Source organism: Dasypus novemcinctus, chromosome 12, assembly GCF_030445035.2.
Source record: "Dasypus novemcinctus isolate mDasNov1 chromosome 12, mDasNov1.1.hap2, whole genome shotgun sequence".
Lineage (NCBI taxonomy): Eukaryota > Metazoa > Chordata > Mammalia > Cingulata > Dasypodidae > Dasypus > Dasypus novemcinctus.
In genome coordinates this window covers 5,434,755-5,453,177 of record NC_080684.1, presented here as the reverse complement: position 1 = coordinate 5,453,177, position 18,423 = coordinate 5,434,755, and the positions used below count along the sequence as shown (strand labels likewise).

At 46.7% G+C, this 18,423-nt stretch overlaps 1 long non-coding RNA gene across 3 annotated transcripts in view; it reads right to left on the bottom strand.

Annotated features, from left to right (window-relative positions):
- The window catches only part of LOC131280548 (uncharacterized), an 84,974-nt gene extending 67,041 nt beyond the window's left edge, over nucleotides 1–17,933 (bottom strand). For 2 of the 3 annotated variants that reach the window (XR_009188159.1, XR_009188160.1), the window contains exons 1-2: nucleotides 17,879–17,933; nucleotides 11,749–11,844 (exon numbers count right to left, since the gene is read on the bottom strand). This is a non-coding gene — a long non-coding RNA (uncharacterized lncRNA). Of the gene's footprint in view, nucleotides 1–11,748; nucleotides 11,845–12,283; nucleotides 12,349–17,878 lie in introns of those variants that run through there. The other variant, XR_009188162.1, reaches the window with a different exon arrangement.
- Nucleotides 17,934–18,423: the final 490 nt, after the last annotated feature.

The window sequence follows — 18,423 nt, the reverse complement described above, 5'->3', positions numbered from 1 at the left end:
GTGATTCTAGCAGTGTAAGAATTTATATGACTGATGTGGAGGCAGGGGTCACAGGAGGTTCTGAGGGAAGGGAGAGTGAAAATCAGGAGTAATACCGGGGTAATTTTGGGACTTGGGAATTGTCCTGAATGACATCGCAATGATAGATATAGACCACATAAATGACGGATATTGTTAATATACAAAATGTGGGAGGTGTAGTGATTGGGGTATGTGAGAAACCCCTATAATTTTATGTAACATTCATGTAATCAAAGTATCTTTTTAAAAAGTAAAAATGAATGAATAAATAAAAAACAAAAAAATCTGCACAGTCTGATGAATAGGATGCACCTAATACCTGGGTAGGTGCTCTAGTATTTCCAGCCTTGACAACCTCCTAAAACTTAGCTGAATACTTGAATCAATGCTGGCTCCAAATTAGTACTAAACTTGGATGAGGCTAAAACAACAATCTCCTCATGATGAAGTTTCACCTCCCATTTTGGACTGCACTCAGTGAGCTTCATTCCCAATTTTTGATAAGCTACTGGGCAGAAGTCAACTCCCTTGACCCCTCCATCCTCGGGTAGAGGAAAATATTGTGGACAAAAGAGCAACTGTGATGGTTTCCAATGCTCCACCAGACTATTATTAGTTATGTCCACTCATGGAATCACTGAATCAGTGGTTGCATGAAATGTACTAATTAGTTTCCTTAATAGGGAACCTGGAGAATACGTGTACTGTAGGAAGGGTAAGATGTTGGCAGAGTAGGGAGTTCCCTTCAGGGCAGTTAAGAATCATCCAGAGCTACCTGGTGATTTAACCTATTTATGGGACTCAGGAGACCTGAAGAGCATTCTACAAGATCCTTGGAAGAAAAGGAGGAGGAGACTGCATATCTGCACTGAAGATTCATGAGGAAAGCACTACATGCTGCAGAGCCTGGTGCCCATTCCCCACTGGCAGGGCAAGATGCTTTGGGAACTATTTTCTGGATGGAGTTGGAAGCTTCATTTCCAATAAACAGGGGAGGAAGAAATGATTGGGTGCCTACTTCAGTCACTGATGAGTAAATTTGGCTGGATGAAGTACAGCTGAAGATTGGACCTGTACAACTCAGAAAGAGACTGGTAGCCTTCATTTAAACAATGCCTCCAGCGGAAGAGAAGCAGAGCTACTTTAAAGTCACAGTGAAGGTAGGGACAGGCTTCTTTCCATGCAGGTGCGACTGCTGACCTAGGCTGGGCTCAAGCCACGACTCCAACATGGAGGAAGGTGGGGACTTGTACCAGACTCTCCAGGCCACTAGAGTCACTTTCAGCCAACAGAGATGAGGAGAGGGCTCTAGTGCTTGTAAGGCCACGTGTCCATTCCCAATGCATTCTGGTGAAGTGTGTGCTTGGAACTGTTCAACATCAGTCCTGCAGGACTGATCCCTGCCCTCCCAATCACCTTAAGGTCAACAAGGAGTTTCACCAGTTAAGTACTGAGAGGGGTGGAGAGTTTGGGGTGGCCTTGACTGCCTCAGGGTAAGCTTTCCAGGGGAAAGGTTACATTAACACTCTTCACTTGCTGGGCTGCTCTAACAAATACCACTGCCTCACTGCCTTAAACAACAGGAATTTATGGTCTTGCAGGGTGAGAGGCTAGATGTCCAAAATCGGCATGTCAGCAGGATCACTTTTATGGTCAACAGCATTCTGGTGGCAGGTTGCCAGCAACGCACAACTGCATCCCTGCCTCCACCACCTGGCCATCTCTTCTCTGTCTCCCACTGCTGAGTGGGTTCCAATTTCCTCTACTTATAAGCACTCCAGTCGTATTGGGTTAAGGTCCACCCTCATGCAGACTGGCTTCACTGCCGTGAATGGGATCGTTGAAGGTCATGTTCATAAATGAGTTCACAGCCATAGTGTAGGAGATCAGGACCTGACATGTCATTGTGGAGGCCACGATGCAACTCATAATAAAGACTGAGACGCTCTGGGGTGCCCCCCCATGCAAGCAGGGGAGCTCCTCTGGCCCAGCTTTCTATCTAGTGGGTACTCAGCAGGCGCGACTGGGAGCTGCCCAAGCGCTGAGGGCCCTCTGCCCCAGTGGAGGCCTGTTCAGGGCCCAGGTCACCCCATGGCACCTTGTCCCAAACTGAGGTTATATAAAATTCTGTAATAATATGTATGTAAAATACCAATAAAAACAAAGCCTGAAGGAAAATGTACTTGCAGTGATCACTTGGGATGAGTGAATGGATAAGTTCCTTTTTTTATTTTATAATATTAAAATTAAAATAAATATAACTGGTTTTATTATATTTTTAGAAGGAGTATTTTTTATAACTGTTTCATGTCAAAATATACTCAAAAAATGTATGTTTTTTAAATCAAACTTAAATTTTTAAAATTTAAAGTCAAAGGTAAAGGTTGCTGGTGGCTTTAAGAAAAAATAATGGCAAGAAGCAGACGTGTCTCAACTGACAGAGCATCCGTCTACCATATGGAGAGTCCAGGGTTCAATCACCAGAGCATCCTGAGCAGTGTGGTAAGCTGGCCCACACACAGTGCCGCCGCGTGCAAAGAGTGCTGTGGCATGCAGGGGGGCCACATGTAGGGGTGCCCCACACACAAGGAGTGTGCCCCGCAAGGAGAGCCACCCCACGTGAATAAAGTGCATCCCACCAAGAAGTGGGACCACACACACAGACAGCTGACGCAGCAAGATGATGCAACAAAAAGAGACGCAGTTTGCCAGTGCCGCTGCATAAGAACACACAGCGAATGGACACAGACAGGAGACAATGGGGGGGGGAGGGAAGGGGAGAGAAAGAAATAAAATAAATGTTTTTTTAAAAAAGGTTATTAGAGAGAAAAAAGGAAGAGCACCAGAAAGCCGTCCATTTCTTCATAAGCAGCTGTCGGTACTGGTTGTGTTGAGGGTAGGGGTCATAATGAATCATTAAATCATATAATATCATAAAATCATTATGTCAGCCTCTTTCCTTCACAGCTCCCACTCATCACATGTCCTAAATGTGGTATTACGTCTGCCACCCCAGAGTCCTAGACCCTCCCCTCAGTGCTCCATCAGTGTCACTCTTCAAGGGAAATTTATACGAAGGCTGCTCAGCCTAGCAATACGTAAACACACTGTATGCCAAAACAGAGACCCACCTTAGATGCTGGGATACAAACTACCTGAAAGTGAAAGGTTGGAAAAAGATACTCCATCCAAATAGTAACCCAGAAAGAGCAGGGGTAGCTATCCTAATATTGGACAAAACAGACTATAAATGCAAAAAAGTTAGAAGAGATACACATGGCCATTAAATACTAACAAAGGGACAATCAACCAGCAAGATGTCACAGGCATAAATATCTACGCACCTAACCAAGGTCCCCAAAATACATGAAAGAAACACTGGGAAAACTGAAGGGAGAAATAGACATCTCTACAATAATCATTGGTGACTTCAAAACACTTCTCACATCATTAGATGGAACTAGACAGAAGACCAATAAGGAAATGGGGAACTGAAACAATACGATCAATGAGTTAGACCTAACACACATAGAAAGAAGGCAGCATTCAAATTCACTGGGATATACATTCTTTACGCGTGCCCAAGGATCCTTCTCCAGGATAGACCACATGGTAGGGCATAATACAGCTCTCAATAAATATAAAAAGATTGAAATTATATAAAGGATCGTCTCAGATCATAGGGGAATGAAACAAAATAAATAACAGACAGGAATAAGGGAACTTGGCAAATGTGTGGAGGATTAACAACACACTCCAAGATAATTAGTGGGTGAAAGAAGAAATTGCAAGTGAAATCAGACAAATGAAAATGAGATCACAATTTATCAAAACTTATGGGATACAGCAAAGGCAGTCTTGAGAGGGAAATTTATACACCTAAAAGCCTGTATTAAAAAAGAAGAAAGAACTAAACTCAAAGAATTAAGTGAACAAAAAGAGAAATTAGAAAAAGAACAGCAAACCAATCCTCAAAGAGAAGAAATAATAACAATTAGAGAAGAAATAAATGAAATTGAGAAGAACAAAAATAGAGAAAATAAAAACCAAAAGCAGATTCTTTGAGAAGATTAGTAAAATTCACAAACTCCTAGCAAGATTAACAAAGAAAAAAAAAAAACTAATAAACACAATTTGAAATGAAAAGGGACAACCCAAGAACTAGAAAGGATACTAAGAAGATATTCTCAGAAACTGTATGCCAATAAACTAAACAACCTAGATGAAATGGGGAAAGTTCTAGAAATGCACCTAACCTACATTGACACTACAAGAAACATAAGAACTTAACAAACCAATTACAATTAAAGGCACTGAATCTGTCTTCAAAAATCTTCCAACAGAGGAAACTCCAGGACCATATGGCTTCACAGGTGAATTCTCCCAAACATTTCAAAAGAATTAACACCAATCCTGTTTAAACTCCTCCCAAAATTCAAGAGGAGGGAAAATAACCCAACACATTATAGGAAGCCAACATCACCGTAATACCAAAGCAAACAAAGACACTGGAAGGAAAAGAAAATTACAGACCAATCTATATAATTAAGATCGATGCAAAAATTATCAACAAAATATTTATAAATCAAATCCAGCAGCACATCAAAAGACTTATCTATCAAAACCAAATGGGATTTATTCCTGGTAGGCAAAGCTGGTTCAACATAAGAAAATCAATCAGTGTAATACACCACATTAACAAAGTGAACAAAATAAAACCAAATGATCGTCTCAATCAAGGCAGAAAAAGCATTTGACAAAATCCAACACTGTTTCTTATAAAAACATTTCAAAACAGATGAGTAGAAGGGAAATTCCTGAATATGGTAACAGGCACATAAGAAAAAACCCACAGCTAACATCGTACCCAGGGGGAATGGCTGAAAGCTTTTTCTCTGAGACCGGGAACAAGACAAGGATGTCCACTAGCACCATTGATCTTCCACATTGCAATAGAAGCTCTAGGTAGAGCAGCTAGAGAAAAAATAAAGGCATCCAAATAAGAAAAGAGGAAGGAAAACTCTGTTTTCGGAAGGCATGATCTTATATTTAGGAAATTCTGAAATGTCTACACCGAAGCTACTTGAGCTAATAACTGAGTTCAGCACAGTGACAGGCAGCAAGATCGACATGGAGAAATCAGTAATGTTTAGGTACACTAGCACTGCACAACCTGAGGAGGAAATCGGGGAAATTCCATGTACAATAGCAACAAAAAGACTCCAATACCTAGCAATCGATTTAACAAAAGCAGCACAGGACCTATAAGGAGAAAATTACAAAACAATGCTAAAAGAAATTTAAAAAGACCGAAACAATTGAAAAGACATTCCTTGTTCATGGACTAGAATACCAAATACCATAAAAAGGTGAATCGTACCCAGATTGATTGATATATTCACTGCCATACCACTGAGAATTCCAACAGTCTACTTTACAGAAATAGGAAAGACAATTGCCAAATCATTTGGAAGGGAAAGTGCACACGAGGCACCAAAAGTATTCTGAAAAAGAAGACCAACGTAGGAAAAATTTCACTGACCTTGAAACATATTACAAAGCTACAGTGGACAAATCAGCATGATACTCCCATGAAGAGAGACACATCAATCAGTGGAAAAGGACTGAGAGTACAGAAATAAACCCTCACCTCTATGGTTAACTAGTTTTTGACAAGCCTACCAAGTCTGTGTTAATGGGAAAAAAACAAACTCTTCAACGAATTCCTACAGAACAGGTTATAAATAACCAAAAGAATTAAAGAAGACCCCTATCTCACTCTCTATACAAGAATCAACTCAAAATGGATCAAACACCCAAATATCAAATAAGTACCAGAGAACCAGGAAGATGGCAGAGGAGTAAGGAGCTCCTACAGTCCGCTCCTGCTGCAGGGCAGGTAGCAAACACCCAGAGCTCTCTGAGCCAGCTGAAGCATCGTTTGGGGGCTCCAGGACGCCAGAAGAGCTTCCTGCAACATCCTTGGGAGAGTGGAAGGAGATGACTATCTGCAGAGAAGACTCGTAAGTAAAGGCTCCACGTCCTGGAGGCCGGTGCCCATCCTCCACTGGAGGCACAAGCCACCTCGGGAGCTGCTCTGAGGCTGGATTCAAAGCTCCACTTCCCAAAACCGGTGAGGAAGAGATGGATGGGCACCAACTTCAGCTGCTGAAGAGGAAATTCAGCGGGCTACAGTATAATCCTGAGAAGAAGTTTGAGCCTGTCCAAGTCAGAAAGAGGCCGGGAGCTGCCATCTTAACTCCACGCCTTTCACGAGAGGAAGCGGAGTGGACTGAGGATCCCAGTGCTGGCGGGGACCGACTTCTTCCCACCAAGATCACATTGCAGCTCCAGTCTAGGCCCCAGTGCCACCAACAGCCAGCAGGGAGGAAGCTGCGGGGACCTGAGCCAGCTCTCTGGGAAATTACCGGCAAAGCCAGGGAGGCCGGTGATCATCCTACTCTGGCGGCCCAAGCCGCCCCAGGAGCTGCTCTGTGACAGGAATTGGAAGCTCCATTTCCCAGAATCATGGAAGGAGAAGACAGTTGGCTGCCTATTTCAGCTACTGATGGGGGACTTGGCTGGCTAAGAGATAACCCTGGCAACAGGGGTTTGAGAACCAGCCCAAGTCAGAAACAGGCCAGTAGGCGCCATTCTGACTCCACCCCCAGCCTGAGGGAAGCCGGGCTGATTGAAACTCTCAGTGTGGGCAGGAACCAGTTTCTTTCCCGCAGATCAGCCTGCAGCCTGCCTAGGCTTCAGCCCTGCCTCTGGCAGGGAGGACACTGAGGAGCCCTGCACCAGCCTGTACAGGTAACTGCAGGGAACTTTGGCTGGCACAGACTGAAAATCAGAAGTCTACCAGGGCCACTGCGGTCACCTTGGACCCGCACTGCAAAGACTGCTGCCCACACCTGCAGCTCCATCCCTGCCCCAGGAAGGGGAGAAAGGGATGTGAGGCTCCATCAGTCTCTCTGGGAAACTACAGTCTAGGCCTGCACGTGGATTATTCCACATAGCTGTGGCTCTGTCCCTACCCCTGGCAAAGGAGAAAGTTGGAAGAAGCTTCATTGGTCCCTGGCGCAATAAAGGGGACTTAACCCTCTATAGCATACAGCACCAACTACATGCTTGGCTCGTACTGCACAATCAGCAAGGGAGGAAGGATAGGAAGCCCTAAACTAAAGAGAAAGACTGCACCCAGAATAATACTCTAGGAAGCCAGATGTGAAGATACCAACAAAAAATTACAATCCACACCAACAAACAGGAAGCTACGGCCCAGTTAAAAGAACAAGATAAGCCTCCAGATGACATAAAGGAGTTGAGACAAATAATTATACATGTTCCAACAAATCTCCTTAATAAATTCAATGAGATAGCTAAAGAGATTAAGGCTATTAAGACGACATTGGAGGAGCACAAAGAAGACTTTGAATGCATACACAGAAAAATACCAGATCTGCTGGGAATGAAAGGTGCAATCAGTGACATTAAAAAAACATTGGAATCATATAATAGCAGGTTTGAGGAGGCAGAAGAAAGGACTGGTGAGCTTGAAGATATGGCCTCTGAAAGTGAACATAAAAAAGAAGAGTTGAAAACAATGGAAAAAATTGAACAAGGTCTCAGGGAACTAAATTACAGCAAAAGGCATGCAAACATATGTGTCATGGGTATCCCAGAAGGAGAAGGGAAGGGAAAAGGGGCAGAAGGACTATTTAAACAAATAATAGTAGAAAATTCCCCAACCCTATTGAAGAACATCGGTAACCCTGTCCAAGAAGTACAACATACTCCCATCCCAAAAAATCCAAATAGACCAACTCAGACACATACTCATCAGAATGTAAAAGGCCAAAGACAAGGAGAGAATGCTGAGAGCAGCAAAAGAAAAGCAATGCATAACATATAAGGGATAGTCAATAAGATTAAGTACGAATTTCTCACCAGAAACCACGGAGGCAAGAAGACAGTGGTCCGATATATTTAAGATACTACAAGAGAAAAACTTCCAGCCAAGAATCTTATATCCAGCAAGACTGTCTTTCAAAATGGAAGGTGAAATTAGAATATTCACAGATAAACAGAAACTGAGTGAATGTCTAAGCAAGAGACTAGAATTTCAGGAAATACTAAAGGGTGTGCAAAAGGAAAGACAGGAGACAGAGGCCTGGAAGAGAGACTAGAAATGAAGATCATATCAAAAAAAGTAACCAAGAGTGTCAAAAAAAATAGGGAAAATAATCTACGACAGATAAAACTAAAATAGGAATAAACTTAGCCAATGATGAAAAGCACTTGTATTCAGAAAACTGCAACTCAAAGTTAAAACAAAGCAAAAAAGCCCTAAATAACTAAAAGCATACTCCATGCTCATGGATTAGAAGGCTAAATATCATTAAGATATCAGTTCTACTCAAATTGATATACAGAGTTAATGCAATCCCAATAATGATTCCACCAGCATTAAAGGAAAAATTGAAAACACAATCATTCAATTTATATGGAAGGGAAAGGAGTCTTGAATAGCCAGAAACACCATAAAAAGGAAAAGTGAACCCTCATCTCCAGACTTTAAATCATAATACCTACCTATCGTAGTAAAAACAGCATGGTACTGCCCTAAAGACAGACACAATAGACCAATGGAACCAAATTTCTGGTTCACAAACAGACCCTCACAGGTATGGTCAAGTGATTGTTGACTAGCCTGTCAAATCACACACCTCGGGCAGAACAATCCATTCAGCAAATGGTGTTGAAAGAATTGGACATCTATAGCTTAAAGAAGGAAAGAGGACACCTATCTCATACCTTATCCAAAAATTTACTCAAAATGGATCAAAAAACTAAAAATAAAAACAAGAACCATAAAACTTCTAGAAGAAATTATTGGAAAATATCTTCAAGACCTAGTGGTAGCTGGTGGATTCTTGAAGGAGAAAAGAGAGGAACTGAGTGGACTATTGATGTTTAATGTATGTAGAAGTTTTATTTAGCTTTGCTGTAAAAGTGTGGAAATGTATAGAGTGGATGGTAACACACAGTGAGTAACAGCTGCTTTATAAATGGGGATGTGACTGAAAATGATAGTCTAGTTATGTAAATGCCACCTGACAGAATGCTTGAGAATAATCTAGGAACTGGATAGCACAGTAAACCAAGAGGTGGGTGAGAATTGTGGTTGATGGTACAGATGCAAGAGTACCTTGTGAGCTGCAACAAATGTATATTACCACTGCAGGGTGTTGGGAATGTGGAGAAGCATGGGAAAAATACAGCTGGAGGGACCTATGGACTGTGATTAGTAGTAATAATATAATATTCTTACATCTATGCAAAAGATGTACTATGTTGATACTGCAGTAGTATGGAAAAAGTGAGCCAAATGTACGCTATGGACATGGCAATAATCAGATTTCTGCACATGTGCATAATTGTTTTCTAAGTTTACAACTTTTGTCATAAAAATATACATATTTAAAAAATAATACGGTGGTCTGGGCAAAAAACACACCAAATTTAAGATAAGAACTATGATTAGTAGTAAGATTTTGATAGTGTTCTTTCACAGTTTGCAACAAACGTGTCATGACAATACAAGGTTTTGGTGGAGGGTTGATGTTTGGGACCCCTGTATGACGTTATGCATCTTTGCTTTGTAAGTTCACAACTTTTACTATACACTTGTTTATGTATGTTCATATATAAATGATATAAAGATAATAATTGGATTGGTTAGAGGAAAAATACTTTGTATAGTAGTAATATTTTGACAATGTTCTTTAATCATTAGTTTAAAAGGTTTAAAAACAGTGCAAGTTATAGGTGGTAGAGTGAGATGGTATATGTTTGTTTTTTAAGTTCACAACTATTATACATTTATTGTCTATGTAAAAAAAAAACAAACCAAGTACCATAAAACTACTAGAAGAAAATGTAGAGAAATGCCTCAAAGACCTTGTAGTATGTGGTGGTTTCTTGGACCTTACACCCAAAGCACAAACAACAAAAGAAAAATTAGATAAATGGGACCTCCTGAAAATTAAACACTTTTGCACGTCCCAGGACTTTGTCAAAAGGGGGAAAAGGCAGCCAATTCAATGGGAGAAAACACTTAGACATCACATGTCGAATTAGGGATTAATATAGAGGATATATAGAGAGATGTAACAACTCAACAATAAAAAGACAAACGACCCAATTACAAAATGGGAAAAGACATGAATAGACATTTGTCCAAAGAAGAAATACAAAAGGCAAAAAAACACATGAAAAAATATTCAACATCATTAATGATTAGAGAAATGCAAATCAAAAGAGATATGATTTCACGGCTATCAGAATGGCCACTATGAAAAAGTCAGAGGACTACAAGTGTTTGAGAGGATGTGGAAAGACAGGAACACTTATTCACTGTTGATGGGAATGCAGAAGGCTACAGCCGCGGTGGGGGACTGTTGGGCAGTTCCTAAAGAAGCTGAATATAGACTTGCCACGGGACCCTGCAACAGCACTACTGAGCATATTCCCAGGAGAACTGAGAGCAGTGACATGTCCCGCACACCTGCACACCTACATTCTTAGTGGCATTATCCCAACCGCCAGAAGCCGGAAACAGCCCGGGTGTCCATCAGCCGGTGACTGGATAAACACACTGTGCTGTATTCACACGGAGGAACATCGTGCCGGGGTGTGAAGAAGTCAAGTCGTGAACCCGATGACAACATGGATGAACTGGAGGACAGGATGGTGAGTGAAGCAAGCCAGATACAACGGGACAAATACAGGAGGCTTGCACTACTCTCACCTAATTGCATTGTGTAACATAATGTATGTTTCCATTTATACAAAATGTAAATATAAATCAATTTATACAGGAAAAAAAAAGTATTTGTGCAAAAATACCTAGAAATGGGATCTGCGGACAGCAGGGGAAGCAAAGAGAGATCAAGAGGTGATGTTTTTTCTTAGTTGTTTTTTCATTTATTATTATTATTGAAATAATGAAAATGCTCTAATGATGACTGAGGTGATCAACCCACGACTTTGCGATTGTGCCAAATACCACTGACTGCGCACTGTGGATGAACTGTATGCTTTTTTAAAAAAAAGGCAAATAGTGCGGCTGGGGCGGCTTGCACCCCGATGCTGACAGGGGGGTTTGGAGGGGTCAGACTAGACTGCAGTGGCGTCTGATGCTAGGGCAGACAGCATCAGAGGGGCTCTCAGGCGTGGAGGACGCACGGCGAGGGGAGGAAGAATGCCGTGGAGACCAGGTCTGTGCGCAAGTCCGTTTTATTAAGGAAGTGCAGTGGGTTATATAGAGAATGAGGAGGGCGGGGTAGAGCAGGAGGAGGGAGGGCTACGGGGTGGCAGGGGATTGGCAGAAACTTGTGGGCGGACTTGTGGTTTTGTGCTGTTAGCTGTTGCTAGGGAAGTGGGCAGATTTCAGGTTATGGTGCAACAAAACAGCACTTAAAAATGGGAGAAATATGAGAATACACATTTACCAAAGAAGAAACGTATGATTCTTTTCATCACTAGGGAAATACATGCTAAAATCTGCTATACATAATAAAATGGTTAAAATCAAGAGACATAATACCAACCATTAAAGAAAAGGTGGAAAAACTGGAGCCCTCACACATTTCTGGTGACAATGCAAAATGGTGCTGCCACTTTGGGAAACATTTTGTCAGTTTCTTAAAAATGTAAACTTACCATAATTCATCCTGACTCCGCTCCAAAAAGTCTTTCCAAAACAAATGAAATTGTTTCCGTTCAATAATTCCTAGAGCAAGTGTACGGCAGCCAAAACTGGAAAAAAAAAATACACATCTATGAGCTGGAGCATGGATAACAAAAGGCGGTGCATTCATAAATAGATCCGCACCTCTACCTATCTAATCTCAGGCACCTCCCCACCACGCTGCCCTTGGAAGCAGCCCACCAGGCCTGTCTACAACCTACCTGGAGGACACGCAGGCCTCTACAGGACTAACTTCAGTGCCAATTACAGATATAAATAGAAGGTCAGAAGAGCCATGTGTGGGGAAACAACAACTGAGCCCAATTCAGTCACTCTAGGGGACCATAAATTCCAAAGTAGGGACCACTGGACAGGCACCAAACTCCTGAGCTGTCTGCCCTGACTCAAGTGTCTGGATGCTTCTGGAACACTCAGGAGACCAGCTACATGGGGTAGTATAGACTCTGGCAGTGAAAGAGACCCTGCTGGGACACGCAGAAGCATTACCTCTGGGATGACCTCTGGGCTCACCTCCCTTTGAAGTCTCTTAGCCGCATAATTGATTTGTCTTTATTCTTTCCTCATTTTGGTCAAGGTCTTTTTCCAGTTGCATTGCTAGTTAGTGCTTGGCAGTAATCCCTCCGTGCCAGGGAGTCTCATACCCTGGAGTCATGTCCCACACTGGGGGACAGATAATGTATTTATAGGCTAAGTTTGGCTTAGAGAGAGGCCACATTTGAGGAACAAGGAGGCTCCACGAGGCAAATCTTAGGCACCCTATAATAGAAGGCCAAGTTTCAATTTCAAGTGTGAAAGTTCATAAGCACACACAGTCATCGAAATCAAGTGTCCATCAGTAGACCACCCTCCTCCACTAGTCATTGGCCCTGTACTAGGGGGATTCTTGCTGACGTCTTAGAGAATGTGGCAGAGCTCCCCAGGATGGGAATTTGACATTCCTTCGGTTACTGTCTGAATCTCCATCCACCGTGGCGATGCCCCACGAACGTACATTTATGTGCCTTATATGGACGCGAGGTGGGCTTCCTCCCATGTTATCCCGTCCCTGACATCCCACTCCCGTGATCCTGCCACAGACAGAGAACCACAGTGCTGGAGAGGACGTGGAGAGACAGGAACATTAACTCACTGTGGGTGGGAAAGCAGAGTGGTACAGCCCCTGTGGAGGACTGTTTGGCAGTTACTAAAGAAGTTAAAGATAAACTTGCCACATGACACTGCAATATCACTACTGGGTATACAGCCCTGATAGCAGGGACACAAACGGACATCAGCACACCCATGTTCAAAGCAGTATCATTCGCTATTGCCGAAAGTTGGGAACACCCCATGTGTCCATCCGTTGATGAATGGATAAACGTACTGCGGTGTATTCACATGAAGGAACATTACGCAGCAGTAAAAAGAAATGAAGTCATAAAGCCCATGACACCATGGATGAATCTAGGAGACATTATGTTGAGGGAAGCAAGCCAGACACAAAAGATCAAATACTATATGGTTGTGTTACTATGAACCAAATCTATCGTGTAATAGAATGTATGATTGGAAAAAATTTATCATATACCCAATATATTCAATTTATAATTGTATTGTTTTTACTCAAGTGTTTTCTTCTCTTTAAGTTGTTTATATATTCAATTATTAAATGCACAAAAGAAAAAGAAAATAGATGAGGTTACACTGAAGAGTTGAGTTTGGGGACTTTAAAATGTGATCTGTTGCTCAAGAAAAAGAGGTAACAAAATAGAGATAGAGTAACCAAAAGGTTATTTTTTAGCATAGTAAAAATCACGTGTGAAATATGAATGTGGATAAAACTGCATATATCACTGTAATCTTTGAAAATGAACAAATGTATGTTAACACTACAAAATATTAATATATCACGGGCTTGAGGTTTTTCTTTTTAAAGTACTGAAAAAGATTCTAAAAAAATTTATAATGATGAATGCACAACACTGTGATTATACTAAAAGCCACTGATTACACACTTTGGATGGTTTATATTTGTATGTGAATATATCTCAATAAAACTGCTTAATACATAAATAATTGTGCTAGAGCAGCCAAAAATGGAAGCTATATCCAGCAGGGAAACAGATAGAGAGGTGTGAAGAATTTTCTCATTAGTTTATATTTCTTACTACTGAAATAACGAAAATATTCTAATGATGACAGAGGCAATGAATGCACATCCATGTGATTATACTAAATACCATGCATTGTACACTCTGAATGAATTCTATGCTTTATTAATATCAATAAAACTGAATTGTTAAAAACATACATGTATCAATAAAATTAATTTGTTAAAAAAAAAGAAAGGACTGCTAATCCTCATCCAAAGATTTCATTGCTAAGCTTTTCTTGTAAAACCTTCCTGGATTTTCCCACTGAGAGCACACTGTATTCTTCCTCGTCACACTTAGGATCTGCTGAGCGACAGGGCACTAGGAGAACAGCGTGGTCATCTGCATGGAAGTGACAGGGCCCCAGCAGCCCTGCCTGGCTCCCCTTCCAGGAGGCAACCCTGTGAAAACCACCTTCAGAAGTACAGGGGGAAGTGCAGGGGACAAGAGAAGGGGGTGGGCTGAGAAGGTCCAGCCATCTGTCCTGAGTGAGAGCTGAGGCTCCACAGCCCTGAGCTGCTTCCCTAGAATGGGCCCAACTCTTCTAAGAGGCCGAGAACAGTAAGCACAGAGGCGTCCTCTGCAGCCAGGCTCCTTTAAGGCCAGCTGGCTGACTGCTCCTGGCAGACAAAGCAGGGCGACAATGGTGTCCCCAAGGCACCCAGGTCATCCCCCCCACCCCCGCCAAGGAGAGGCTCCTGGAGCTCCTGGAAATGCTCAGCACACCCCTGGGCTCCCACAGCAGCCTCGGGCAGGCGGCCTGACCAGCAGGCGCCCTTTCCCAGGCTGTGCAGAGGGTCCTAGCAGGCACCCAAATCCAGTGGCCCCCACTGGCCAGCTGCCCTCCTCCGGCCCTAGCAAGCTATCACCTTAGAAAGAGCTCACGAACTCAGCGTTACTCCAGGAAACCACACTTCTAAGAAAACTTGTCACCACTACCAAAAGGAAAGAGTGTCCTGGGACCAAGGGGAGCCCTGAGGAAAGCCAAGCCTGAGGCTGTCCAGGGGCTCCAGTGCAGCCACAGCCAGAAGGGGACACAGCGGTGTGGGCCCTAGAACCCAGCCCTCACCTGCCCTGTGGAATCCAGAAAGCAGAAAGCAGTAAAACAGGACACACAGACAAGGAAAGGCTCAAGAAACTCACCAGGGTTGTGACCCAAAGAACACAAATGCCTGAGAGCAGGAGGAGCCGCACCTGCAGACCTCTGGGGCCAGACACACACTTTTAGACGCAAACTGTGGTGGTCCCTGCAAAGCTCCCAGGCCGGGCACAAACCTGCACCCAGAGGCCCCTCCCGCGAGGGCCCCACTCACTGTGCTCCCTGCAGGCACACACCGGGGGTCACTCACGCTCCCCCTGGGCCTCCCAGGAGCCCTTCCCCAGGAGCCCCCAATTCCCCCTCAGCAGTGACCCCTGGAAGAGCCACTGCTGCAGGCCAGTCCCTGAGCCTGGCCTTTCCAGGTGGGAGGAGAAGAGGGAGAAGCAGCCTCTGCCTGGCTCCAGGGACCATCTGAAGTGTAGGGCCTTGGCAAGGGGGCGCTGAAAGGGGAAGCACCCAGGGACCTGGGAGGGCCAGGAGGGTGCAGGGCAGGGCCAAGGGGTGGACCATGGGGGACCCTGGGCAGTGCAGGGAGGGAGGGGGAACTGTGGAGAGGGAGAAGGGACCATGGAGGGGAGGGGGGACCACAGGGGTGCAGGAGGGATCATGGGGGGCAGGAAGGGCTGTGGGGGGCAGGAGAGACCAAGGGGAGGCAGGAGGGACTGAGGGGGAAGGAGGGAATGTGGGGGTGGGCAGCTGGGACAGTGGGGGGAGAAAGGACCTTGGAGGGGACCATGGGCAGGGAAGACCATAGGCGGGAGGGACCAATGAGGAGGACAAACTTTGAGGGGACACTGAGGGTGGGGAATCATGGGGGGAGAGAGAAAGAGGGACTTTGGGAGGACAGGAGGAACTGTGGGGTGACAGGAGGACCGTGGGAGTGCTGGAAGGAAAGGTGGAGGAAGGGAAGACGGTGGGGGGACAGGAGGGACCATGTGGGGGGACCGGGGTTGGGGAGGATCATGGGAAGGAGGGAACATGGAGGAGGATGGACTTTGGGGGGGACACAGTGGGTGGGGGGACAATCACGGGGAGGAGGGACCGTAGGAGAGGAGGAGGAACTGTGGAAGGGCAGGAGGGACCGTGGGGGGGATGAGGGACCATGTGGGGGAGGAACTGTGGGGAGGCAGGGACCGCGAGGGGAGGTGATACTGTGGGGGGCACGAGGGAGTGTGGAGGTGGTAGGAGGGATCGTGGGGGTGGGCAAGGAGGACCATGGGGGTGGGGAAGAACCCTGGGGAGGAGGGAGGAGCCGTGGGAGTGGAGGGAGAATGGCACAACAGGAGGTGCGTGGGGGGAGCAGGAGGGACCATGGAGGAATAAGAGGGACCATGGGGGGATAGAAGGGACCTTGGTGGGGGAGGAGGGATCATGGGGGGGATAGGAGGGACCTTGGCTGGAGAGGAGGGGCCATGGGGGAGGCAGGAAGGGGGGGCAGGAGGAGCCATGTGGGGGTAGAAAGGATTGTGGGGAGGATGGACTGTGTGTGGGGGTGATTCATGGGAGGGGCAGGACGGCCTGTTTGGGGAGGGACAATGGGGAGACAGTAAGCGGGAAGGAGGGACCATGGGGGATAGGAGGGACCTGGGGGGGACAGGAGGAACGTTGGCGGGGGAGGAGATACTCTGGGGGGGCAGGAGGGTTCGTGGGGGGTAGTAGAGGCCGTGAGGGGGCTAAAGGGACCTTGGGGGAAGGGACTGTGGGGGAGAAGGGAAGGTAGGGGTGCAGGAGGGACTGTGAAGGGGCAGGAGAGACCTTGAGGGTGAGGGACCTTGGTGAGGTGGGAGTAACCATGAGGATGGAGGGAGCGTGGGGCACCAGGACGAACCATCAGGAAACAGGAGGTACTGTGCGGGGAAGAAGAGGGACCTGGGAGGGGACAGGAGTGACTGCGGGGGGAGGAAGGAGAGTGGGGGGACAGGAGGAGCCATGGGGGACAGGAGCCTTGGGGGGGGCAGAAAACATTGTGTGGGGGAGGGACCGTGGGTGGGGGCTGGTTCATGGGGGGGATAAAGGAGGGGACTTTGGAGGGTCAGGGACCAAGGGGGGGCTGCACGGCCTGTTCGGGGAGGGACAACGGGGGGGTGGTCTTGGGGGAAAGGGACAGTAGACGGGGAAGAGGGACTTTGGGGTGAGGGCAGGAAGGACCATGGGAGCCAAGGAGGGACCTGGTGTGGAGAGGGACATCGGGGGTTAGGAGGGAGAGTGGGGGGGAGGGAGTGGGGGGGGACAGGCGGGAGTGGGGGAGACAGGGAGCGTTGGGGGGGTAGGACCTTGCAGGAAGGGGGACTGTGAGGAAGAGGGGGGACTAAGTGGGAGGAGGAGGCGCTGTGGGACTGGAGGAACCCTGGGGGCAACATTCAGGGGCCAGAGGGGCCCTGGGGGGGACACGGGGGACGGTGGGGTGTTCAGGACCATGGGGGGCGCAGGAGGGGCGGGGATGAGGGCGGGCCACCCTTCCCGTGAACCCCCGGCACCTTACTGTGCCGCGGGCCTGGCACCACAGTCCCGCACGGCCAGGACCCCGACAGCAACCTGCGCCCCCCCCACTGCACCCTGCGCCCCCCCCCCCCCGTGCACCCCGCCCCACCCCGACTGCACCCCGCGCCCTCTCGACTGCACCCCCGCCCCCAGCCCCGCGCCGCTCCGGAAGCAGCGCCTTCAGCGCCTCCGCCAGGCCCCGCCCGGGCCCCACCAGGCCCTGAGGGCGCGCAGGTCCGGGGCCCGCACGACTTTCCGGGACCCGCGCCCCCGACGCCACCAGCTGGGAGCTCCTCGCCCCCTTCTCCGCGCCCCGGGGGCTCCCCGCCCGCCTGCCCCGCCCCGACGCCAAGTCCTTCCCAAACTTACCGCTACCCGGGCGGGACACGGGCGGGGTCCCTGGGCAAGGGCCGACAGCTCCCGCAGCCCCCACGCCCGCCGACCACACGCCCTCCCGCCCTCGGGGTCCCCGGCGGCGCCCCCGGAACACCCAGCAGGGCCTCGTGCGCCCCACACGCCGCCAGCTCTTCTAGGGGCCGCCAGCCCGGGACGGGGCGGGGCTTCAGGGGCGGAGCGTCTGCGTCTGCGCCAGAGCTTGAGCCAATGAGCTATCGCCCCGCTCCGGGACGCCACGCCCCTACGGGGGCCTGTCCTACCCTTGATGGACAGCCAAAGGCACCCAATCACCTACTACCCGGCTTGATCCCTGGACACCTGTGCAAAAACCAAACACCTACACCAATAATGACCAATAGAAGGAGGAAATCAAGAAATAAACCGTCATTTATAATAATAATATAAAAACATCACATACTTAGGAATAAATTTAAATAAAGATGTAAATGACAAACACAGAAATCTACACAACACTTTAATCAAAGAAGACGTAAACAAATGGAAAAATATTCCCTGTC